This window comes from Ochotona curzoniae, unplaced genomic scaffold (genome assembly GCF_017591425.1).
Source record: "Ochotona curzoniae isolate NIBS_2020 unplaced genomic scaffold, NIBS_Ocur_1.0 contig_605, whole genome shotgun sequence".
Classification (NCBI taxonomy): domain Eukaryota; kingdom Metazoa; phylum Chordata; class Mammalia; order Lagomorpha; family Ochotonidae; genus Ochotona; species Ochotona curzoniae.
In genome coordinates, this window is record NW_024466491.1 from 3,465,880 (window position 1) to 3,490,428 (window position 24,549).

A 24,549-nucleotide genomic window follows, 5' to 3' on the forward strand; every position below is an offset into this window, starting at 1 on the left:
GCAGCAGCCAGAGCGGGGCCAGGCCGAAGCCCGGAGTTCCATCTGAGGCTCCCACACGGGTGGCAAGCAACCCCAAGCACTTGTGCCAAGTGCATAAGCAAACTCTGTGGACACAACAGTCAGGACCCCGGCCAGTTCTCAGATGGAACGCCACCTGCGGCTCAGCTTGCTGGGCCAAGGAAGTGCCAGCCCCGTCCCCTGTACACTCTTCTTGGTGGCCCCTTCTCTCTCCCACGAGCAGGTGCCCGTGGGGAACTTTAGGATTCAGAACCGCCAGCGGCTGGTTCCCTCGCAGCGTGTGGTAGCCACTTGTGTCTGCCAAGACACCTCTTCCATCTTGCTTTCTGTTCTGCTCTTCTGGCCTTGCGGGATTTCCCTCTGCACCCCCATCCCCACACACAGGGCACCCCGGCCACCTGAGTGCCCCGCCCCCTCACCCACTGCTTCTGCCACTCCCGTCTCAACTTCTCTCTCTGTACGCGCCTGCTCTCTGCGACTCTGGCCTCCTGCCCCTCGGGCGGCCAGTGGAGGTTTACCGGGGAGTTCTCCTGTCCCTAGTCCCACCTGAGCAGAACCTGCCAGGCCGGGGAAGGAGGAGTCCCCCAACACAGTGGACACTGGGTCCCTCCTGGGGGAGCTCAGGTATGAAGGCAGAGGCATGCGGCAAGCACCAGCAGCTTCTAAGCGGACCAAGGTCAGTGCGGCGGGCAAAGCCCACCTTGGCCTCCGCCTACTCCATGCCAGGAGCACCCCCAGTCATCGCCCAGGGTCCCCTAGCGGGGGGCAAAGAACCATCCCGGGGGAGCCCCAAGTGCCATGCCACAGCTCCAGGAACTGCAGCGTTCCTGGAGTTACAGAAGGCGGTGCCCCAGGGCTGCTACCCAGAGCGTGCCAGCGGGGGACTGTCAGGAGTGCCACTCAGGCACTCAGGCATGGGCTGTGGCACCCCAAGAGGGGCAGTAACCGCCGTGCCAAACATACACCCCACCCTGGAGCTAAGAGAGAACTTACAAAGAACAATCTTTTTATTTAACTTTAAAAGTCAGAGTTGCAGAGACAGAGAGAGATCTTCCTTCTGCTGGTCCACTCCCCGGATGTCTGCAATGGCCAGGGCTAGGCCAGATCGAAGCCAGCAGCCAGGAGTTTTATCTAGGTCTCCCACATGGCTGCAGGTGACCAAGGACTTGAGCCATCTGCTGCTGCTTTCCCAGGTCCATCAGCAGGTTGCTGGACCAGAAACAGAGCAGCCAGGACTCAAAGTGGAGCCCATATGGGATGCCAGCATCATAGCCTACCACTGCGCCCACGATGCCACAGCACTGCCCTCTGCTGTCCTCCTCATCACAGCTGACCACTGCGTCTACAGCACTGCCCTCCACCATCACAGCCTACCACTGCACCCACGATGCCACAGCACTGCCCTCCACCGCCCTCCTCATCACAGCTGACCACTGCACCCACGATGCCACAGCACTGCCCTCCACCATCACAGCCTACCACTGCGCCCACGATGCCACAGCACTGCCCTCCACTGCCCGCCTCCTTCCTGCTCCATCCTTGGCCGGCCCGCCGAGAGTGAGCATCTGGGGAGTGAACTAAACAATAGGAAATCTCCTTCTCCCAAATAAAAAGCGCTCCCTCCAGGAGAAGGCCGAGCTACATTCAAGACTTTCCACTGAGAACTGCAGCCCCGTGGGCGGAGGGCGGGAGGAGACCCGAACACCCCCATCCCACTCTTGCCTCTGACAGCCACACGCGAGTGAGGCGGGGACCTGCGCGCTGGGGCCAACCACTTCCGCACGATCCATTTTAAAAAACGGATCCGTTTGAGCCGCGTTGTGTAATCCAGGGGCTTGAGGGGAGGCGCCTGCTCTGCCAACGTGCTCCTTCTGGAAGACGGGTCTACCTTTAGGCACAAAGTAATCTGCCACCCCCTCACCGCAGCCACAGGTTCTCGGCCACACCTCGTACTTAACGACCGCAGAAGGCCAGCGGGAATGGCATCTGAAGGTAAGTTCAGACGCCGGCACGGTGGCGCAGGCTGAGCTGCCACCCGCCATCCCAGCAGCCATACACCGCAGTGGCTGGTTCGAGTCCTGGCTGCTCCACTTCCCACCCAGGTCCCTGCTCCTGCACCTGGAAAAGCAGCAGCGGAGGACGGCCCTCGGCCCTCGTGCTGGGGCCGCTTGCCCCATGTGGGAGACCCAGACGGGAGTTCCAGGTTCCTGGTTTGAGCCATGTGCGGGAGTGAACCACTGGATGGCAGGTCTCTCTCGCTTGCTTGCTTGTTTTTTCTGCCTTTCCAATAACAAGTCTTTCGTCTTTCTAAAGGTAAGTTTAGAGGTTGGTTGTTTGGCTCAGCAGTTGCGAAGCTGCTTGGGGGACCAGAGCGGCCACCCCCATCCATCAAGTCCCGGCTCTGCCTCTTAAGCCGGCTGGCTTCCTGCCGATGTCCCCTGAGAGGCCGCGACTGGCTCCCTGCCATCCACGTGGGACACCCAGGTTGAAGTCGGGAGAGCTCCTGCCTCCTGCCTGGCCCAGCTCTGGCTGTTACAGGAATTTGGGGTGGAGGGTGGGGGCGAAAACAGCAGATGGAGGGCCCCTCACCCTGGAAATGTTTCTCAGACCCCCCCCCCCTCAAAGCAAATGAAAAGACATTTTTGTTCAAGATCAGTCTATGTAGGGGCCGAGTAACAGCTGAAACAATGTGTAGCAGGGAAATCTTCTGCAAGATCATGGAAAAGACGCATCATGAAAAACGCTAGCACCATGCCAATTTTTTTTTTTTTTTTTTGGGCAACCAAATGGACTTTTTTTCTTTTTTTAATATCACGTTCCATGAACTTTGTGAAGTACCCCTTGCGTTTCTAACTCCTGTGGGCTGTGGTGTCCGGCACTGTCACCCTGGATGGGACCATGAGCTCACAGCTTTTTTTTTTTCCTTTTTTGTTTTCCTTGGAGGTCAGTTTGCTTTGGTGGGTTATGGGACGGCCCGCTGCCCGCCCGATCGGCCGCTGGGAAAGCGATTTGGGAAGCTTGTTCAGAGACTTTTCAATCGTGGCAAAACGGGGACTTGTAACGCCGCCGCCGCCGGGGCAGTGGGGAAACGCAACAGTGTCTGGGGTGGGGGGTGGGGGGAAGGCATTCAGTTACCAAGTGGGGGTGGAGGGAAAAAAAAACAAGACAAAAATAAAACCAAAAAAAAAAGCAGAAACTCATGCAACTGAAGTGAGTCTCACCGCGAGAGCCGTCGGGCGGGCCGGCCGCTGCGCCGTGTGCTGCTGTCGCGCTGGGACGCATGGGGAGGCAGGCTCTGGTCACCCCGCCAGAAACCTGGCCCGGCCGGCGCTGCGCCTTTATAGCCGGCGCCACGGGGCGGGGCGGCGGGGAGAGCAGCGTGTCACCGCTGGGAGTGAAGTTCAGGGGCGTGTTTACCTAAGCAACAAGCCTGGTAAACAATCACTCTGGGGCTCGCCCCGCCGGCGCGCCAGGAGCAGCGCCAGGAGCAGCGCGGGCGAGGGGCGAGGGGTCCCTGGGTGACGGCTAAGGGCCCGGGGTCCCACCGTCCGCTCCGTGTCCTGGGGAAGGGGGCGTCTGGGGACCCCCGCCCCCCCAGCTTTCGGCGGGAACAGGAGGCATCCGGGGTAGGGGTGCCCCGTGGCTCCCCTTGGGGTCGGGGGAGGTCTGAGCGGAGCCATCGCGGGTTGTGCAGGTCGACCACGGATGACAGCTCGGCCCACCAATGATTTTTACCAGCGTTTCACAACAACAACAACAACACGAGTTCCACTTGAGACTGTTAAGATGTTTGCAGCGTGCGGAGAGCAGTTTGGGACACGCGTACAAAGCCACAAGTTGACTTGGGCGCTTCCTGAGTCGGGGAGGGGATGCCAGCGCGCGCGCACTTCCACCCGGACAGACACCCCGTCGTGGGGTCGCGTCTACCTGTCCGGGCAGAGCGAGTGCGAAACATAATCGAACGGGGGGGGGGAAGAAAAAAGAAAAAAGAAAAAAGAAAAAAGAAAAAGATACGTGCAGATGTTCAGACGAAAGACCCGGGCGTCCTCAGGCTTTGGCGCTGTTTGCCAGGGGGAACTCATTGTTTGCCCAGTTAACAACCGTTGCCACGGGCAACGCAGTCCACTCCCGTTTCCAAGCGCCGGTTGCCAGGCAACCGAGAGAGTCCTTCCCAAACCAAACAATGTCATCCCCGGAGCAACCCCCTCTATCTCATACTAACCAGATCTTAAAAAAAAAAAAAACTCCCAAATATGTAATCTCTTATTTTCAGAAGCCCGAAAGACAAAGGCAAACAATCTCGTCTCTCTATAGCAACCACGGGGAGGGCGGGAGGGGAAACAGTGGCCCGTATTTGCTCTGAAATCGCAGGACCCAAGAAGGGCAGACAGCGCAGGGGACTGGGCAGGGGAGGAAGCCGTGATGCCAGCAGACCCTGCAGGGCCGTCCCCCATCGTTTCTGGGCACGCTGATTCAACGGGAAGTTGTAGCAACAGGCCCCTGCCGGTGCGGACTCGGCACAGGCAAGCCCCAGGAGCTGAGCTGCACCTGCCACGCCGTGCAGGTGACCCCAGGGCCAGGGCACGCGAGGGGGCATTGCAGCCAGCTCCAGACACAGAAAATGATAGAGGTTCGCTTATGGAAACAGGCTGGGTTGTCAACCCGCACCCCAAGGGGACCAGCTTCTGGGCCTGCAGATCCACGGCCTGGCGGGATCCTGGAGTGGTCACTGCCCTGACTAGAGGCCCAAGGGGGACGTCACTCTGGCCAGAGCCGAGGACTCGCTGTTGGGCCACAGTTTCAGGGGACAATGCTTGGATTCTGCCTGGGAGGGAGGCTTGGCTTATAGCTGGCAGAGGACAGTTGGGGGCTGGTCTAGCCATGTCCCTGACTGAGTTTAGCCCCACAGCCAGCATTGCCGAGTAGGAACCATTGACATGACTCCCCTCCTCAAGCAGTGAACCTTCCAGTCTGTGTGGGTGTGCCTACACTCAACAGACAAGATAAATGAAAACATATACGTTATGTCTGAGAGTGACACGAGCCTAGCGGGGAATCCTTAAAAAAAAAAAAGATTGGAAAGTCAGATTTACAGAGAATGAGAAGAGACAGAAGGGAAGATCTTCCATCCCCAGGTTCACTCCCCAAGTGGCCGCAACAGCCAGAGCTGAGCCAATCCGAAGCCAGGAGCCAGAAACTTCCTCTGGGTCTCCCACGCGGGTGCAGGGTCCCAAAGCATTGGGCCATCCTCGACTGCCTTCCCAGGCCACAAGCAGGGAGCTGGATGGGAAGTGGAGCAGCCGGGACATGAACCAGCACATGCCATGAGACCGTCACATCGAGTCTAAAGGGCTTTCAGATGTCTGCCTGAGCAGGTGCGTGGGTACGAGAGAAGCGAGGGCTGGAGGTATTAGGTGCCTGTGGTGGGTGGGGAGGAGGGCCAGCTCGCGGTGAGCTGAGCCAGAGCAACGGCCCAGGAGTGGGAGGGCCGGCTGCGAGGAGCTAAGCGAGCGAGGGACAGAGCGGAGGCGACGGTCCCACTGGCCCACAGGCCCTCAACAAGGCGCGGACTTCTGCTGGGGACGAAACGCAGGAAAGTGAGAGGTGGAGTCCAGCAAAGGCCTGCTCTGCCTCAGCCACTGCCCGGGGCCCTGTGACTGCTGCCGGAGAACAAACGGACAAGGAAAAGGGCAAAGGTGGGAGGCCACAGGGGCATGAGCGAGTGGTGCCTGCAGAACCAAGAGGAACCGGACACAGGAGCCCTGGACTCAGCCGTGACCTGGCCGAGGTGTGGACAAAAGCCAGGGCCCCGGAGGAGGCGGGAGGGGTGGACTCCCCGTGGGAAAGCAAGGGGGAGCAAGGGGGGCCGGAAGGGCGAGGCGGAAGGAGGGACTCTAGGGAAGTGGATGCTGTGTGCCCTGGTGGGCAGGGCATGGTGGCTCAGTGGGAGGGAACGGGGACCTACTGGGTGCCTTGCGGGAGGGCGGCCGCCTAGGGCAGGTCCATACCCAGAGAGTGAGGGCAGCGTGCAGCAGGTGCAGGGCCAGAGGGGGTCAGCGAGTTACCCTCCCCCAGGGGACGCCCCAGGCAGTGATTCCTTGGCCTTAGAACCGCCCAGCATCTATGCCCACCCAGTCCGCCACAAGGAGCCCGAGGGCTTAGGGTCCTGGCAGGCAGGGCCCTTCCAGGGCAGCAGGCTTCCCCAGATCAACGCCTGCCCCCACCCCAAGGTCAACCCCCCACTTGTCCGGCAGAGAGAGGTCCCCCTTCCCCCAGGCCCACACACCGCTCACTTTGCCGTGGCCTTCTCCTCAACAATGACATGTTGCTTTTTAAAATATTCACCAAGGGCCCAGCATAATAGCCTAGCAGCTAAAGTCCTCACCTTGAACGCTCCAGGATCCCATAGGGGCACTGGTTCACGTCCCGGCTGCTCCACTTCCCATCCAGCTCCCTGCCTGTGGCCTGGGAAGGCAGTCGAGGACGGCTCAGAGCCTTGGGATCCTGCACCTGCATGGGAGACCCAGAAGAGGCTTCTGGCTCCTGGCTTCGGATTGGCTCAGCTCTGGCTGTTGCGGTCACTTGGGGGAGTGAACCAGCAGTTGGAAGATCTTTCTGTCTGTCTTTCCTTTCTGTAAATCTGACTTTCCAATATAAATAAATAAATAAATAAATCTTTAAAAAAATATCTAGCGAAAGGGGCCGATTTTGCACACTTAATAGTGTTTCCTTATCTAGATGTTTGTGACTGGGAGTGCTTCAAATTTCAGAGTTTTTGGGCCCGGCGAGGTGGCTCAGTGGTTAAGGTCCTCGCCTTGCACGTCCAGGATCCCATATGGGCGCCAGTTCTATCCCGGCAGCCCCACTTCCCTTCCAGCTCCCTGCCTGTGGCCTGGGAAAGCAGTGGAGGACGGCCCAAAGCCTTGGGACCCTGCACCCGCATGGGAGACCCGGAAGAGGCTCCTGGCTTTGGATCGGCATAGCATCGACCGTTGCGCTCACTTGGGGAGTGAATCATCGGACGGAAGATCTTCCTCTCTGTCTCTCCTTTCTGTATATCTGCCTTTCCGATAAAAATAAAATAATTAAAAAACAATCTCAGAGTTTTTATTTATTTATTTAGCTTTAGGTTTTGTAATATCTGCATACACTTAACGAGATATGTCAGGGCGGGGACAACCTTCTGCTTCTTTCCCCATCTCTCTACCCGCCTTGGGCTGTTTGGTCAGCCAGGCCAGGGACCCGGGGCTGGCCATCTGCTGGCTCTCCATCGCATCAGCGTGGGAGCGGTCAGTCCCAGCGAGCTCCCTTGTCGAGCTGGGCACCGTCAGCTTCTGACGGGCTGAAACAGCTCCGGCTGACGTCACCCACCCGGGATCCTGATAAAGGTCTCGGGGCGTTGCCTCGCGTGGGCCCCACGTGCCTCCCAGGGCATGCTTATGTGGTTTGTCACTCCAACCACCCACTCCACACTCGGCCTCTCCCAACACGACTTGTTAGCTCTGACTGCCCCTTCGCCCTCCTTGGGAGCCGTGGCCCCCCACCCCGTGTGTGCCACACTCCAGCCATGGGCACCGCTGCCCACCATCACAAACCTTTTGCTTTCTGAAACTGGGGTGCTTAGAGCAGAGCTGCATGGGGCAGCCCCAAAATGGGAACACCCTGAGTGTCCATGGGTGAACCGAAAGGGGTGGGAGTGAACCCGAGTCGCTCAGAAGCCCACGGACAACGTCAGTCTGGTTCGAGACCCAGCTCTGGCTCCTGACCGCCTCCCTGGGAGGACAGCCCAAAGCCTTGGGCCCCTGCAACCCACATTGGAGACCTAGAGGAAGTTCCTGGCTCCTGGCTTCGCATCGGTGCAGCACAGGCCTTTGTGCTCACTTGGGGAGTGAATCATGGGATGGAATATCTTCCTCTCTGTCTCTCCTCCTCTCTGTATATCTGACTTTGTAATAAAAATAAATAAATGTTAAAAAAAAAAAGATTCAAGCAGCTACACGGCTGCTAAATGAAGGGCTTATCCGGGTCAGCACTTAATTAACGTGAAATTAAATGAGTGCTTGCACAAACGGTTAACGCGGGGGCAATTACGATCGCATCATGTGAACATCACCTCCCCGATTCATTCACTGTTCACCTTCCCAATCGGCTCACAAGGCCGGTATCGAAAAAAAAATTCAACCATTTGTGAATGTGCAGCCATTTGCGGAAAAGACACGTACGGGGAGGCAGAGGCACTGTTGAGTCCAGAGTGCGGCCACAGTGGAGTTTCTCGTAGGGAAGGATAGAGGAGAGAATTTGGAGAAGCTTCTTGGAAAACAGAATTCAAGTGCAGAGTTTTAGAACGCTGTCTCTTTAGCAAGTTTTTGCAAGTTATTAATTTTTCACCTGCTTGAAAGGCTCACTTCCTCATTCGTGGCTCACTGTTCGTGTTGCTCAGCTGGACCGAGCCAGGTCAAGACCAGGAGCTAAGAGCTCCATCCGGGCCTCCCACGTGCTGGCAGACCCAAGTGCTTGAGCCGACATCCACTGCCTCCCAGGGCGTGCCCAAGCAAGAAGCTGGCATGGAGAGCGCAGCTGGGACTCGAACCCAGGCCCTGTCATGTGGGACATGCACATTCCTAGCCATGTCTTAACTGCTGTACCGGGCACCTGCTGAGCCGGCTGCCGTGGGAAAAGCAGTTCTTACTTAAGCCACAGCCACAGAAATGTGCCTGCCGCACTGCTCCCCGTTCTTATAAGAGCTCCTCTTGGCTTCCCTCCTCCCCTCAATTCTGTTCCCACCCCAGGTTCTCAAACACAGGTGTGCACACGTGCAGGGTGGCCCCCAGGCCTCTGTGAGGGGGAGGGCGCCACGGGCAGGGCAGAAGGCCGCGGGCAGGTGCTCCAGGGCGCGGCTCACCCCTAAGGCGCAGGGCAAGCTGTGAGTATGGGAAATGACACTGAAGCTTGTTGGTCCGGGTGCCGCAAGCTTGGAAATCCATGCAGAGCTCAGAGCAGCTTCCCTCGCCACAGCCCACACACAGGGTGACCTTGATTGATCAGAGGAGACTCGGACAGACTCGCTGGGGCCTGAAGCTAAACACCCACCAGCACCCCTCTCCTCCAAGAGGGCTCTTCAACTGAGTCAGATGAGCCTTTTGGTAATAAACCACACGGGTGACACGCGGGGTTCACCCCCCTCGTGGAGGTGACCCCAAGACACACAGACGGCCTCTGGGTGGATGTGGAGTGCTGGTGAGCCACGCCCCCTCCACCTCCCACGCAGCCACAGGCCAAATACCTTGCCCACCACCTACATTTAGGAATCCAAACAGGCCAGGCAGGAGCTGTGCTGATAAAGAGACACACCTCAAAAACCGCCTGAGTGACCGCTGCCCTACGCCCCCTAACCCTCCTGCCCCGGCCCCACCCTGCCCGGGAATCTGGGGAAGCTTGGGGGGAGGGGGAAGGGTTGATTTTCCTAGGGAACTGTCCCTACTTGGCTAGGCAAGGGCAAGAGGTGGGTCCCCCCCGCCCAGAGGCCCCACTCCCATTCCACCCTCCCGGGGTTCCTGGCAAAGCCACAGCTCTGAATACTTCTGCTGTGACAAGCCGTCACTCAGTCACGGAAGTGGTGGCCGGGCGCCAAGGCTCAATGGGCTAATCTTCCTCCGGAAGTGCCAGGATCCCATATAGGCACCGGTTTGTATCTCGGCTGTTTCATTTCCCATCCAGCTCTCTGCCTGGGAAGGCAGTGGAGGACGGCCCAAAGCCTTGGGACCCTGCACCTGCGTGGGAGACCCAGAAGAAACTCCTGGCTCCTGGCTTCAGATTGGCTCAGCTTTAGTCATTGCAACTATTTAGGGAGTGAACCTGTAAATGAAAGATCGCCTTTGTAATTCTGCCTTAAAATACACAAATACATAAATCTTTAGAAAAAAAAAAAGAAAGAAAACCCATGACTCACACCCTCAGATTGCTGCTAAGGCCAGGGCTCCACCCGTACGTGGGGGTATCACCTGCTTCTAGAAGCAGAGAGCTGGACTGGAGGGGGAGCAGCTGGGATTTGAACCAGCATTCACTCGGGATGCCAGGACCGGCTGTGTCAGCGCAGGCCCTGGTGATCCTGGCTTTCAATGGTTTGTCCAGAGCTGCAGGGAAAGAACCTTGCCACAGGAAGGAGCCAGGTCTGAGAGCAGGACAGTGAGCACTCAGGGAGCAGACGGGGCCACTGGAGGTCAAATCCCCCCAGTCCCCTCCTGGCCGCCCCCATCAGGCAGTTCTGGACTAGGCTGTGTGGCCGGGAGGCTGCCCACCTGCGGGACTTCTTGGAAGGAGATACAAGGCAGCGGGGAGAGGAGAGGCAGCCAGGGGCTTCACACTGCCCACATCAGTAGGAAACGCAAAGGAACAGGAAGCGTGGTTGCTGGGCAAGGGGGAGCCTGGAGTTAAGGTGAGCAAGAACCAGCTTGCAGAGGGAGGTGGTGGCCCACATCTGCTGAGCTGCTGGGGCTTCCCAAGAGGCGCCCACAGGCACGGGGCCCAGTGCACGCAGTGACAGAGCGAGATCTGACCAGGCCTGTCAGGGAGCAGGTCCCAGGGGAAGTGGGGGCGCCCGTGGGGTCAGAGGGGGACAGGCCGGGGTGGGAGTGGACGGGGGCCTCCCTCATAACCCAAGCACAGAGAGGCGTTTCCCCTGGGCTGGCTACAGGGCATGGCGTCTCAAGTCGCCTCCCCTCCCTCGCTGCTCCACTTCTCATCCAGCTCCCTGCCAAGGGAAGTGGGAAGGTCGGAGCGAGTGCCCCAGTGCTGGGGGAGTGAACCAGCGGTGGAAGGTCTCGCTCTCTCATCACCTCTGCCTTTCAAATTAATAAATAAATCTTTAAAAAAAAAAAAAAAAGGAAAGAAATGATGTAAAACTTGAACCTGCCTTCACCATGACATATTCACCGATGCAGTCGGGTACTGGGGCTGCCGGCCACATGGGCCAAGGAGCTCTGGAAACGTGGTGGGTTCAAAACTGCCATTTCTAAACCTAAATACACACTCCAGAACGCCACGTGAGACGCCTCGGTGGTCACCTGTTCACATTCTGTGCCTTACAATACCAGTATTTCCAACCGCACTCATTGAACGCAGCGCGTACTAAGTTACGCTTGCTTCTCCATTTGCGACACGACTATGCAAACATCTCAGATGACACGTGCGGGCATGCGCATGTGCGAGGGCCCTCAGAAGAAACACCAAGCCCTGAGTGCATGTGGAAATGGCGAGCAGACCCATGCTATCTGCCAGCAGGCAGAGGGAGTCAGTGACATGTCAAGCCAGGGAAGCCACGAGGGGGTGCCACGTAGAGCCAGGCCTGGCACCTGTGCCCTGGCAGCCTCATGTGGTGGAGCCAACACTGACCGAGGACACTGGGGTTGGTTGGGGGGTGGGGAATCTCAGGGACCTTCTGGGGCATCCAACAGAGGGACGGACTAGTTCAAGGGCAGGGTGTGGCACAGAGAGTTGAGCTGGCTGGAGCTGCGGGGAGGGAGATGGTTGCAACAGGCTGGGCCGCGCGGGGAAGGGCTGTGGCCACACAGAACCCCGGGGTCCAGCCCACAGCGGCAGGTGTCGGCCGATCACCGGCAGGCTGACTTCAGCCCATCTGGTTTCTGCTTTTTTCTTTTTTCAAGATTTATTTATTTTTATCGCAAAGTCAAATATACAGAGAGGAGGAGGAAGATCTTCCATCCGATGATTCAATCCCCAAGTGACCACAATGGCCGGAGCTGTGCTGATCCAAAGCCAGGAGCCAGGCACTTCCTCCAGGTCTCCCACGCGGGTGCAGGGTCCCAAGGCTTTGGGCCGTCCTCCACTGCTTTCCCAGGCCACAGGCAGGGAGCTCCCCTCCTGATCCCAGCCTCCTGGGAGGCAGTGGTGATGACCCAGGATTTGGTTCTCGGCTACCCTTTGCTGTGGCCAACCTGGGTGGGGTCACAGGCTCCCCGCTTTAGGTTGGCCCCACCCCAGCTACCGCCGACATCTAGGGGGTAAGCCAGCAGACGCAAGGTCTCTGTCTCTTTGCCTTTCAAATGAATGAAACAGACTTGGTTGGTTTTTTTTTTGTTTTTTTTTTTTTTAACGGAAGAAGTATCTGCTTACAAAATGAGCCTGGTATGTGTCCCTCCGCTGATTCTCTAACCGTGTGCCCGGGCACAGCTTGGGGTTCGGGCTGACTTTTTGGGGGTGGTCATTCAGCTTTCCCGTCTCCTACTGCTTGCCTGAGCTACAGTAAAACCCACGCTTTTACACTCAGACAACACGCCCTACAACTCGCCCTTCTCGCGAGCACGGAGGGGGATGGTCTCGCTTGTTCCACATCCAAAGGGACTGTCTAATGGAGTGAAATCCTGTAAACTACCAAGCAAACCAGCAGACCGGTCAGTCCCCTGCAACTAGCTTGGCAAAAGGAGGCGCTGCATATACTCTGCTCCTAGCAAAATTCCATCCCATCCGGGCCTGACGCAGTAGCCTAGCGGCTAAAGTCCTTGCCTTGCATGCGCCAGTATCCCATATGGGCGCCAACAGAAGATCTTTGTCTCTCCTTCTCTCTTAAAAGCTACCTTTCCAATAAAAATAAGTAAATAAATATTAAAAAAAAAAATCCCATGCCAAGCGAGAACTCCCCTCACCCCACCAAAGCTGAACCTTCTAGAAAAAACCCTCTTGGTATTTCAGCTGGGTGGAGAAGCCAGACAGGATGAGAGGCTCCTTGGGGGACTTGGCACAGACAGGCCACGTTTGCAATGGTTCATTTGCACCCAACCCACACCACGGGCTTTGGAAGGGGCCTAGGTCTCTGGCAAAGGTTTCATGATTCGTGTTTCTTGTTAAAACTGAAGGTCAACGGCTTGCTGCGGTAGCCTAGCGGCTGAAGTCCTTGCCTTGCACACCCGGGATCCCATATGGGCGCCGGTTCTAATCCCGGCAGCCCTGCTTCCCTTCCAGCTCCCTGCCTGTGGCCTGGGAAAGCAGTGGAGGACGGCCCAAAGCCTTGGGACCCTGCACCCGCGTGGGAGACCCGGAAGAGGCTCCTGGCTCCCGGCTTTGGGTCAGCTCAGCTCCGGCCATTGTGGCCACTTGAGGAGTGAACCAGAAGATGGAAGATCTTTCTCTCTGTCTCTCCTTCTCTCTGTATATCTGACTTTCCAATAAAAATAAATAAATCTTTTTTTAAAAAAAATGATGAAACAGCAGCTGGCCTGGGCCTCCTCATGCTAAAGGGCATGTGTCCGCACGTCATGTGTCATTCATTTACATATCAGACCAGAACCACGTGCAGTGACCTACAGGAAGTGGGGTGTGCAGCTGCCCACAGGATGTGGGCCGTTCAACCGCCTGATGGAAGTGGGGTGTGCGGCGGTCTACAGGAAGTGGGGTGTACTACGGCCTGCTGGACGTGGGGCACGCAATGATTCACCCAAGCAGAGCGCACGATGACTTCCAGGAAGACGCGCATGCCACATCTGGCTGACTAGTCCAGTGGTGCCCCAGCCTGGCGCCAGCTGGCAAGGGCTGCACACACAGCTGGTCGTCATGACTTGGGAATAAGGGCGGGGTCTCTTGGCAGGAGGAAGTTGGGGTGCCGTTCCACACCAGCCCCCAGCACGGCGAGTCACCCAGTCCTGAGGGTCAGCCGGCAGCAGAGAGGCAGCTCTGCTTCCTCACGGGTCCGGGACAGACAAGGCAGTGTCGGAGAGCGGGCTGGGGGGGGGGGGCGGCAGAGTTTCCAATCACAGCAGGGGTGTAGCACAGAGGGGGGACGCAGAAGGCCAAGACGGGGGGAGATGCCGCTGTTGAGGATGGGTCTGCAAAGGTTTGGGGGAGCAAAGTTGGGGCAGCAGGTGAGGATGGACGGAAACTCCGGTCAGTGGTGTTGGGTGGGACAACGCTGCCATGGAAACTCCCATCACAGGTGCTGGCTACAGGTGCTGGCCCCTCTGCAGTGGAGCTGCCGGATTCTGGCTCTCAGCTGGGCCATCCAAAGTGTGGCCTCTGGCCATTTGCTCCCTGGCTTTCATGTGACAGCCCTGGACCAAACACCCACTTCCCAGGATGACCCGCACCTGTCTCCACGGGCTTGGCCTGGGTATGGCTTGGCCCAACCGTTATCTTAGGCAAACAAGCCGTCTCCATGCGGGTGGCTACCCAAACAGGCAATGTCTTAAACAAGCCGTTTGTCAACCTGGAATGTTTTCGGAGCACTTCCTTGCCTTTGTGCCTTCCCGGATCCTGGCTCCTGGCATGGTTAGGCAAGTCCACTAGGACAATGGGTAAAAGATGAGGCGAAGCAGAGAGAGAGCCGGGGAATGCCAGCTTGGTCTGAACTGCTAGGACAAGAAGGGGCCTGGACACCTGTGTGGTTCACGGCAGGGTGACGGTGCCGGCCGTGCGGTCCTCTGGGGTCAGCCTGGTAGCCCCCAAGTGAGGCTGGTGGGAAGGAATGAAGAGATGATGCCAGTTTAGGACAGAGCACCAAGCCGCAGGGGCTGGCAGGTGCAGGAGGGAGCCGCGGGCTGCAGGAGTGAGGCTCCCGGGGCATGAGCGCAGGAGAAGGGGTAGGGACACCAGCGAGTGGTGTGAACGGCGAAGGCAGCGAGGCAGGACATCACCGGGAAATGCATGCTGGGAGGTGCCATCTGGCAGCCGTGCCGGACACCCTCTGGCACTTGGTGAAATGTTTCTTTTGCATGCTGGCCTTCCCTGGTCAGCACAGGGAGTGCAGGCTCCCCGGCTCTGCCCTTGGCCACGTCTCTCTCTCCACCCATTTCTTGGGTGATTTCATCCGTTCCCTAGATGGAGATGGCCAATGACACACCAGCCACTCCTAAGTCCTGACCTCTCGCCTGGATGGCCCTGGGATCCCGACCCGGACACCCAGCTGCATGCCAGAAAACCCTCCCCCATCGGTGTCCCTCAATATGGCAAGCCAGCTGGGTACGGTGCTGGACGCATCTCTCCCCTGCCCAGCCCAGCCCAGCCTTCTGGAACCCCTCTCTCAAAGTGCCACCTTCCACCCTGTCCTTAAAACACCAGCCTATTGGGCCCTAGTGGCTAAAGTCCTTGCCTTGCATATGCCGGGATCCCATGTGGGTGTCGGTTCTAATCCCAGCTCTCCTTCCCATCCAGCTCCCTGCCTGTGGCCTGGGAAAGCAGTGGAGGAAGGCCCAAAGCCTTGGGACCCTGCACCCGTGTGAGAGACCTGGAAGAGGCTCCTGGCTCCTGTCTTTGGATTGGCTCAGCTCCGTCCGCTGCGGCCACTTGGGGAGTGAAACATCTTTCTCCTGTCTCTCCTCGCTGTACAGCACAATGAACACACAGCGGCAGTGCCTTGAGATGGGCGCTCCTCGCCTGCCCGCATGCACCAGAGATAAATACTGGATCCCTTTCCCTGGACCCTCGACTGGTCCAGCTGACCCCAGGGCCTTTGCATCTGCCATTTCCAGCCCAATCTGGTTCTTCCCTCTGAACTCCCCGGGGTCTGATCGCCTAGCTAGCGTCTTCAAGAAAACATGAGTGGCCCAGGTGGCATTGCACGGCTCTGCTTTGTTCCTGGCTCAAGTTCACGCCTGCAATTGTGAATGACCCATCCTGAATCACTCTCCTGTTGCCAAGGCACCGGCCTTCGCACGGAGGCTCCGAACAGCTGAGAGCCCAGAGCAGGGGAAGCCAGGGTCAGGGTGTGTGGAGCCCAGCTGGGCTTCCCTGCACTGTAACTGACCCGTCGGCACCATCAGCCCATCACTTCTCAGTCCTACCAGTTCTTGGGTTTTAGCAACATTTTCTCCCCCTTCTCTAAAAGTGCGCCATTAGCAGGTGTAGCCGGGTCTTCCGCCTCTGTAAGCAGGTAGCAGCAAGCCAGAATCTACAAACATGACGAAGTAAGACTGAGCAACTGCCGAGGGCCTCGCACGGGGTCTTAAAGCATGTGGGACGTGTGTATCATAAAGGAGGAATGTGAGTTCAGCAGAAATCACACGAGCTGCAGCGGGCCCGGCCGACGGCTTCCAGGCACCCCCTCACCCGCTCAAGCCCTGGCGTGCCTGCCAGGCCGGCGCTCGGCTCCAGCTGGCCGCCTCCCAGCCCCTGCATCGGGCCGGCATCCGAGAGCCAGTGATAACAGAGAAGGCAAACCAGTTTGTCAGTGTACCCAACTGCCAGCGCGGCCCCGCAGAGCTGGCACCGGCCAGTGACAGGTTCGCTGAGGGATTCATTCCAAACGGGGCTCGCTCCACAAACAGCAGCTGAAAGCGCAAAGGTGCCTCTTCGGTGCCTGTTCCTTTGCCTGGCCACTTGCACTTGGCACAGTGGAGTCCTGGCACCGATGCACTTGTAAGTTAACTCGGAGGGGGCACTTCCTACTCGGAAACCGACAAAACAAGCTGCAGCCACGCAACCCAACTAGACCTAAAAATCAGGGGGCCTCGCAGGGCCCGGGGACGAGGCAAGGACTGGGGGCAGTGTGTCCAGCCACCCCACCCCACGCCCCACACTGGGATGCCCACATCCACTTCCCATGTAGCTCCCTGCTAATGTGCCTGGTCAGCAGGTGATGGCGCGAGCTCTCAGGCACCTGCCACCCACATGGGAGACCCAGATGGAGTTCCAGACCCCTACCTGTGGCTTGGCCCAGCCCTGGCTGTGGCGGGCAGGGATCAACCAAGTGAACAAGTAAATGGAAAAGTTCTATCTCTTTCTTTCTATTCTTCCGCCTTGCAAATGAATAAATACTTTTTAAAAATCTTTTTAGAAAGTTCACCAAAAAAAAAAAAAAAACAACCACATAACAATTCCATTTTTCTGTGTGAACTTTTTAAAAAGATTTTTAAAAAATTTTTATTGGAAAGACAGATACACAGAGAAAAGGAGACAGAGAGAAAGAGCTTCCATATGCTGGTTCACTCCCCAAGTGGACGCAGCAGCTGGAGTTGAGCCGATCTGAAGCCAGGAGCCAGGAGCCTCTTCCAAGTCTCCCACGCAGGTGCAGGGTCCCAAGGCTTTGGGCCGTCCTCCACTGCTTTCCCAGTGGGAAGTGGAGCTGCCAGGATTAGAACCGGCGCCCATATAGGATCCCAGTGCTTGTGCAAGGCCAGGAGTTAGCCACAGGTTACTGTGTCAGGCAGTCTAGGAACTTTCTGAAGCCTCCGAGGATACATCCAAAAAGTTCATGAAAAAAAAATGCAATTCGGATTCTTCCTTTTGATGCAAAAATGTTTTGAAATCCATGCATTGTTTTCTCACAATATACATCTCCCAGTTAAGTTTTTTGTTTGTTTCTTTCAATTGTTTGAGAGATGGAGAAACAGAGAGGGGAAATTCCCACCTACTGGCTTATTCTCCAAACGTGCTCAACAGCCAGGGCCGGGCTGGGTCAGAGCCCGGCGCCAGGAACTCAACCCGGGTCTCCCATGTGGGTGCAGGAACCCAGTGACGTGGGCTATCAGGGCTGCCTCCCGGGCCTCATCAGCAGGGAGCTGGGCCCTGGGAGGCAACCCCAGCTCTGTGATTAAAGACCAGTCAAATCTCAACCAGAATGCCCACCCCCTGGGACCCTTTGGAAGAACCCACCCCACACACACACACACACACACACCAGGCCACTTTCCATGTGTTTGCTTCGTTCTAATTGTAATAGCTAGCACAGCTGCTACTACCGAGGGCACGGGAGCAGGGCCTCACGCGGGGCCTCTGAGCTCACACGTCACACCAAAACCCCTCACTGCCCTGGCCCAAGGCCACGGCTGATGTCCGACTCCCTGCTGCCCGTCAGAGCTCCCCGAAACCCGAGATGGTAACCCCACTGCTCTGCCCGCCCTGGACACGTCACGGAACCTTGTGGCAGGTATGCATCACAGATTGTGCAGAACGACCCTCCGTCCCTGGGGTTGGGGGTGTGGGAGGTGGGGGCGGCATAGCACCCATGGGGACCACGTGCTGCGTGTTCCCAGGCCGTGCAGGCTTTCAACAGTGGCCCGGGATCCCTGAGCAAAAGGCCAGAAGGGTAAGGAAGCCCTCCAGGGAGCAAGCTGAGCAAAGAGGACCTTGTCAAGAGACCAGGGGCGGGGAGATCCTGAATCCTGGATGGGGAGTCCTGGACGAGGAGGGCCAGGGTGGGCCAAGCTCCCAACGCGATCCATGAGGTGTGAACTCTGAAATGCACCTCAGGACTTGCGTGGGGACAGAGCAGACGGCCAGGTGTGACTGCCACAGAGTTGGCAGGATTTGCTAGCAGCCTGGGAGAAAGCAAGGAGACAGGGCGACTATTTGGTGTCCCTCTGAACAGTCAGGAGAGGTGAGTGGACACTGGCCAGGGCGCAGGGCCTGGGAAGAGGGGTCTGGATGAGGGTGACGCCACTGGGCTTCCTCCAGATGCAGGCGCTTCTCTGAAGCTCCCCAGATATGCCCAGCATGGGCATCGCAGAGACCATGGGAGCACCCCCTCTGCACGGCATGGGCTCTCAGCGACCCTTCTCCCCAGCATGCGTTCCCCCCACCAGGCCATTCGTTCATCCCACAGCTGAGGGGCACAGGCTGTGCCAGGCACACTTCAAAGGAAATCAACCTGGCCTACGGAGCAGCCACAGGCATCTATACCAGGGGAGAGCGTGCGACCACCTTCCCCTACGGCACGGGGAGCCCGCAAGCCCGTCTAACAACATGGAGACCCGAGACTGTGCCAATCTGGCATGTATGTGTTTGGCAGCCAAAAACTGGACCCAAACTGGCACGAGGTGACTTCTAGTCCTGTCCCCTTTGGCCTGGGAATCTTGACAGAACTGACAGCGTGTGTGCGTTTGTGTGTGCGTGTGCACCAGGAGGGTCCACGGGCTGGGGCTTCCCAGTGGCCAACTTCTGTGAGGGTGCCCCCCCCCACACACACACAGATAAGCCCAACAGGTCCCCAGCCAGGCACGCACAGGGACCCAGCCCTCCCACAGATGGCCTGCGGCAGCCACCAGGGTCCTTCACTCTGGGCGGCACCACAAGGGTTAACGTGATTGAGGACGGCTCAGCCCCCAGCAAGGGACAAACTTTTCCTGAAGTTGCTGACAACTTGAAAAGCAGGGCCCAGGGCGCAGGATATCCCAGGCATAGTCCGGGCTAAGACCTCAGTCTGTGGATGCCAGAGCCCCGGCTGGCCATGGCGGAAATGAAAACTCCGTGCCTAGGGGAGGGCTTCCCATCCACCCACCCTCCCTTGGAGATGTTGAGTGATGCTTATTTTAGAATCGGTCTAAGTCTTTAAACTTCCAAGAACAGGTCAAATACAAAAGCCCTGGTATGTGATAAAAACAGTGATGTGGGCCAAAATAATAATAATAATAATAATAATAATAATCTGGCCGATGTTGTATGCCGTTATTATTATTTGGTTTGGAAACATCTATATCTTTAGCTTGTAAAGAGATTGTTTTTGGGGGGTGGGAGGTTGGGGGGGGAATCCCAGCCTATACCAAATTGTACCATATCATTCAAAACTAAAAATAAAGATGTATTAAAAAAGGAGATTTTTTTTTCAAACTTGACAAGTAGTTACTGTACATATTTAAGGGGTGCTATGATCATTATTGCTATTGGAGATTATGACTAATTATTATTATTATTATTACTGGACTTTCAAGTGTCTTTATGTCACTTTTACTTTTTTTTAAAGATTGACAATCATTTGTCTTTATTTCTGGGATATTATTATTATTATTACTGGTCACGAAAGTATCTTGCCTCCTTTCCACTTCTTGTCTGACCTAGGGGTACAGGAGCATTTATAATAAAGGCTCTGGTCATTTCCTTGGGGAGATCTGACCTGGCATAGGGCTGCAGGCTTTAGCTCTCCACTGCCAACGCCCTTTGGGAGAGCAACAAAACCCTCACCCACGCTGCACCCACGGGAGCCCCCCAGGCAGGGACGAGGGGCCCTCACCCACGCTGCACCCACGGGAGCCCCCCAGACTGGGACGAGGCGCCCTCACCCACGCTGCACCCACGGGAGCCCCCCAGACTGGGACGAGGCGCCCTCACCCACGCTGCACCCACGGGAGCCCCCCAGACTGGGACGAGGCGCCCTCACCCACGCTGCACCCATGGGAGCCCCCCAGGCAGGGACGAGGCGCCCCCCAGGCGCGGCGCTGGCTGCCCACCCTGGATCTCGCGGCGGAACCCCCAGCTCCATTCCCACCCGGCATCCAGGAAGCCCAGCAGGGGACCCCTCCCCTCCCCTGGCCGAGCAGGTGCTAACGGCCCCCCACCTCTCCACCCCACGCCAAAGTGCAGGGAGCGACCTAGGAAAGCCAGGGTTGGAGAGAGAGCAGGGCCGGGGGTGCGGCCCGGGATCCTGTGGATCGCTTCAACAAGTCAACCACAAAACCAACACTTTGCTCAAACTTTTCTCTCGCTTCCAGATCGGTCCAAATAGGGGAGCTGTGGCCGCGCGCGCGCGCGAGCGCGCACACGCGGGGGTGGCGGGCGTGGAAAAGCCGGGGGGCGGAGCCGGGGTCCCCCTCAAAGCCAGGAATGTGAGGCGAGGAGGGGGTGGAGAGGAAGAGAGGCGAGGAGTGAAGAAAAAGAAAGTGGGGGAAGTGTCCGAAGAACCCCAAACGCTGCAAAGGTGAGCGCGCCCGCCTCGTTAGAGACCGGTCCAGAAAAGTCACAAGGAGAGACAAGCAGTTCGTCCCAGCACGGACGCACCCACGTTTCAGGAAAGCAGTCCTAGGGCCAACCCCCAGAAATGCAGTGTTTCTTGGGGGAGAGGGGAGACTCCGGGACACACCGAATGCAGGGCATGGCGCGGGTGGGGGGCAGGTACATAAGGGAGGCGGCGTTGGAGCCCCCCACCCCCAAATACAATCCCACCTCCCCGGGGGGCACAGTTGGAGGCTAAGACAACAACAACAACAAAAAGGAGAGTGCCGCAAGTTGAGGATTTGGGGGTGTTGAGAGAGAAAAGTCGGTTCCTGAGAGGAAGAAACCCCCACACCCCAAACCCTTCCAAAGTCGGGCAAAAGTTTGTGAGGCGTGAGCGAGTGGGGCCGGGCGCCCCTAATTGACGGAGAAGGGGGTGGTGCTGGTGGTGGTGGTGAGGGATCAACAGGACCAGGGGAGGAGGGGGACCCCCGTTTTCGGGGACCCCCTTTCTCGGGGACCCCCACAACTCCAGAAGCGGGGGGGACTTGGCAAAGGGGTTCCTGGGAAGTTGGGCGCATCTGAAGTCACTCCTTCTTCACGTCACTCCCACCCCCACACAAAAAAAGAAAAAGCCTCAGAAAGTTTGAAGAACGGACGGCTCCCGCCGGGGGGGGTTCGCGGGATCGGACGGGCGTTTTGGGGGGACGCCGGCCGGCACCCCCGTCCTCGGGGTCCTCCATCCCCGCCCCGGACCCCTCGGCTCCCCCCCAAGCTCGCCCGGCACCCCGGGGTCCGCCGGCCACGGTCACCTGGAGTTCGGGCCGGGAGTTCGGGCAGCGGCTCCCGCGGCGGCGGTGGCGGCGGCTGCTGCGTGTTGGTCCCCGTTGGTAAGTAACTGTCTCCACGGCTACAGTCTCTATGGCGGCGGCGCCGGCCGCTCCTCCTCCTCCTCCTCCTCCTCGGCCGCCGCCGCCGCCCGCCGCCAGGGGGCGGGGCGTTGTCAGCGGCAACGGTTACTAAGCTCCAACCGCCCTCCCCAACGGGCGCCGCTGGGCGGGGGGCGGGGCGGCACGGACCGCAGGGACCCGTCGCCTTGGCTGCCCCGACTGTCTGTCAAGGACAACAGGCCAATCGGCGCGGGGAGGGGGCGGGGCCGGGTGAGAGGCGCGCGTGCGTGGGCGGGGGCAGGAGAAACGGGCTGGTGGCTCCGCCTGGGGGACGGGCTGAGTGCCGGCCGCGTCCACGGGACTTGGGGGACCCACGTCCGCGTCCATGGGGCACCTGGGGTCTAGGGAGACCCACGTCCGCGTCCATGGGGCACCCGGGGTCTAGGGAGACCCACGTCCGCGTCCATGGGGCACCCGGGGTCTGGGGGAGACCCACCTCCATGCCCATGGGGCACCTGGGACCTGGGGGACCCACGTCCGCGTCCATGGGGCACCCGGGGTCTGGGGGAGACCCACCTCCATGCCCATGGGGCACCTGGGACCTGGGGGACCCACGTCCGCGTCCATGGGGCACCCGGAATCTGGGGGACCCACGTCCGCGTCCATGGGGCACCCGGAGTCTGGGGGACCCACGTCCGCGTCCATGGGGCACCCGGAGTCTGGGGGACCCACGTCCGCGTCCATGGGGCACCTGGGACATAGGAGACCCACCTCCATGCCCATGGGGCACCTGGGACCTGGGGGGCCCACGTCTGTATCCTTGGGGTACATGGGGTCTAGGGGTCCCACATCCGTGTCCATGGGGCACCTAAGACCGAGGGACCTACGTCTGTGTCCATGGGGCACATGGGATCTGGGGGCGACCCACCTCCGCGTCCATGGGGCACCTGGGGCCTGGGAGGACCCATGACCACATCCATGGGGCACCTGGGGTCTGGGGGACCCATGACCACATCCATGGGGCACCCGGGGTTTGGGGGAGACCCACGTCTGCGTCCATGGGGCACCTGGAGACCCACCTCTGACCGCAGAGGACTCTGACAACACACCACGTGGGGACCCCAGGCAGTTGATGGCAAGTGGGAGAGAAGTTAACAGGGCCAGCGCGATGGCTCCGCAGGCTAATCCTCCACCTGCCAGCGCCACAAGGAGGTGCAAAGTTTGAGTCCCAACTGCTCAGCTTCCTGTCCAGCTCCTTGCTGATGTGCCAGGGGAGGCAACGCAAGATGGCCCATGTGAGGATGTGCCAGTATAGAATAGGGCCCACCTGGGGCTGGCGCTGCAACACCAGCATCCTATATCGGAGCGCTGGTTCGAGTCCCGGCTGCTCCGAGAAAGCAGTCAGCTCCAATGCTCGGGCCCCTGACTGAGCCTAAGTTGGCTTAATCCCAGCCACGGTAGACACGTGCAGAGTAAAGGAACAGATGAACAGATAATCTCTCTCTTTCTCCCTAATTTTCCATCTGATTCTTTTGACACCCTGCCTTTCAGAAGGCTTCATGCGCACCTTGGCAGGCACCTGGCAGCACCCACGGGCTCTTTTAGAACGTAGGAGGTGCGTCTGAGCGCCTCCCCACTGGCAAGGACCCGAACTCGAGCCGGCAGCTCTCGCGAAGACAGCACGCAAGGGCCATTTCCATCAGGAGCGGCTGTCCGTGGGTGACTTCTGTACCAGCAGCACCCGAGTGCCCCTTGGATTTTGAGAGCGGGGAGAAATCTTTTTTTTTTTTTTTTTTCACTTTTGGTCATCGCCACATTTTCGTGCCACACGGAATCATTTCCATAGCGAACAGTGGGGACGGCCCAGCGCGCCTGCCAGGGGGTCAGGTGAAGGTGCCTCTTCCAAAATCCACGCTTTCCCTGGCCGAGCGCGTGAATTATCTCCAGGCAACCAGAGAGGGTGGACATGCATGGGCCATCTCCAGGGTCCACACAGAAGAGGCTGAGGACAAAGAACTTGCAGAGAGGAGGGAAGGAAGGAGAATTGCATAGAAAACCAGAGAAGGAAAAAGGGTTTCAAAAATACGTAACCAGAGAGAAATGGGTTAGCTCCTCCGAGCTCCGTCAGCATCGCACGCTGGCGGAGATTGCTTTGTTCAAACACTGACTTTGTCGAGAGATTTGAAAAGCAGAGAGAGAGAGAGAGAGACAAAGAAACGCGCCTGTTGGGTCACTCCCCCGATGGCTGTAAAGGCCAGGGCTGGACCAGGCCACAGCCAGGAGCCAGGAGCTCCATCTGATCTCCCCTTTGGGTGCCACGTGGGAGACCCGGAAGAAGTTCCTGGCTCCTGGCTTTGGATTGACGCAGCACCGGCCGCTGCGGTCACTTGGGGCATAAATCAACGGTTGGAAGAGCTTCTTTTCTGTCTCTCCTCCTCTCTGTATATCTAACTTTGCAATAAAAAGTAAATAAATCCTTAAATAAATCTAACAAAAAATTTGCTTTCTGCCTCTTGCACTCAACATTTCCTGCTGACTGCTGCTCAAAGGGAAAACACACACACACACACACACACACACACACACACACACACACAATGGGAACTGCTGGATCCAGAAGCCCCCAGACCACCACCATCAGACTGCCCTCAGAACTTGATCTCCGCTTGCCTAGGTTCAGGCTCTGCTTGTCCCCAGCTGTCCTCATGTTCTCCTCTGAGGGACAACCTGGCTGCCAGGGATCCTACCCTCTCACCTCCCACAGCAGGAAGACTGTTGTTTTCCAATCAGGTGTGTGTGTGTGTGTGTGAGTGTGACCAGATGAGGACTCTTTGGGAGTGCACCTGTGTGTTATCGTGTCCATAAGGTCTGTGTAATGTAAACGTGCATTAAGCAGACAGCGTGTGCGACAGGGTAATATACACATGCTTGCGTGTGTACAAATATACCAGACACTACGGATGAGAGAGGGGTGTGTCTGTCCGTTGCTTCT

General features: G+C 58.1%; 1 protein-coding gene across 1 annotated transcript in view; it reads right to left on the reverse strand.

Moving 5' to 3' along the window:
* The window catches only part of RFX2 (regulatory factor X2), a 42,165-nt gene extending 20,558 nt beyond the window's left edge, over positions 1-21,607 (reverse strand). The window contains exon 1 of the mRNA XM_040990761.1: positions 21,480-21,607. The gene's annotated coding sequence lies outside the window, so the exon portion shown is untranslated. The remainder of the gene's footprint in view (positions 1-21,479) is intronic.
* Positions 21,608-24,549: the final 2,942 nt, after the last annotated feature.